The 1,585-nt window shown below is 42.6% G+C and overlaps 1 non-coding gene across 1 annotated transcript; it reads left to right on the top strand.

Moving 5' to 3' along the window:
* Positions 1 to 504: 504 nt before the first annotated feature.
* LOC115032371 lies at positions 505 to 612 on the top strand. The gene has a single exon (XR_003838050.1). It is a non-coding gene; the product is annotated as a U6 spliceosomal RNA (small nuclear RNA).
* Positions 613 to 1,585: the final 973 nt, after the last annotated feature.

Here is a 1,585-nt window from a genome sequence, read left to right on the forward strand (position 1 = left end):
AAATCCCAGCTCTTGAGAGGCAGCAGGGAGAGGACCACAGTGAATCTGAAGCTGCCTGGGCTAACAGATGAGATTGCATTTAAAAACAAACACAGAAAGAAAGAAAAAGAATGTCTTTAAATAATGCCAAACCAAAGCTTCAGGTTGCAAAAGGACAAATGAAACATCTTTTGTTTGCTTTTGGTTTTTGTTTCTCTGGGTAGCCCTGGCTATCCTGGAACTCACAGAAGTCTGCCTGCTTCTGCCTCTCAAGTGTTGGGATTAAAGGTGTACACTACCACGCCTGGCTAGACAAATGAAATCTTAAAGAGAATAGTTGGCAGAGCTTCAGTCTGGTTCAGGAGTTAAAAACACGTGCTGTTCTTCCATAGGATCTACATTCAACTTGCAGAACCCACATCAAACAGTTCACAGCTATTTGGAACTCCGGCTCCAGGGGTCTCCTCCAACATTTGCATGCAGGAGCACACACCCACATACAGATACACACAGTTAAAAATAACAGTGATTGCTTCAGCAGCACACATATTAAAACTTGGAATGATACAGAGAAAATTAGCATGACCTCTGTGCAAGAGTGATACACAAACTTGTGAAGTGTTCCATATTTAAAATACTACTACTGTTACAACAACAATAATAATAATAATAAATCATTTTTAAAAAGAAGATAGTTAGATAGAAGATAGATCAAATGTCCTGAATATTGAATTTCTATCTTTTCTTTTTCCTTTTTAAGGGGTCAGGGGAAGATATATAAGCCACAAACCTACCATGTATATGTAGAGATCAGAGGACAATTTGTGAGAGTTGGTTCTCACCTTCTAGGATGTGAGTCCTGGTGATTGAACTCAAGTTGTTCAGCCTGGGTGACAGGTACCTTTACAAATGAGTCATCTCACCAGCCCTAAATTTTTGAAATCGTAAGAAGTTAGCTAGTCAAATATACTGGGAAAGTGAATTGAAGTTTAATTCTTTCAGTGCTTTTTCTGGGCTGCACACATGATTGGCCCTCCGTATGGATAGATTCTGTGTCTACAGATCATAGCAACAGTGGACTGGGAAAAGAGGAAAAGGCAGACTGTGTAGTACACAAACGGGAATCCCAGAATTTAGGAGGCTGAGGCAGGGAGATTTAAGAGTTTGAGAGGGCTGGAGAAATAGCTCAGTGTCATCTGAACTACGTATGCAGAGGACCCGGGTTCAGTTCCTAGTCCATCAGGTAGTTCAAGATTGTCTGCAATTCTAGCTTGGGGTTGGGGGTGGAACCCCCACCCCCGGCCTCCCAGGCAGCTCAGGTACACTTAACCACACATAGACACATCCATGATTAAAAATAATAAAATCGAGGATGGACCGATGGATCAGCGCTTAAGAGCACTGGCTGCTCTTTCAGAGGTCATAAGTTCAATTCCCAGCAACCACATAGTGGCTCACAACTGTAACTCCACTTCCAGGTGATCGGATGTACTCTTCTGGCCTCTGTGGGCACTGTGCGGAGGTGCTTCACAGGCATACAGACAGGCAAAACTCTCATACATACAACATTGAGGAGAAGGGATATAAAGAGGGTCTGGGGATATAG

Source organism: Mus caroli, chromosome 1, assembly GCF_900094665.2.
Source record: "Mus caroli chromosome 1, CAROLI_EIJ_v1.1, whole genome shotgun sequence".
In the NCBI taxonomy this organism is placed as follows: domain Eukaryota; kingdom Metazoa; phylum Chordata; class Mammalia; order Rodentia; family Muridae; genus Mus; species Mus caroli.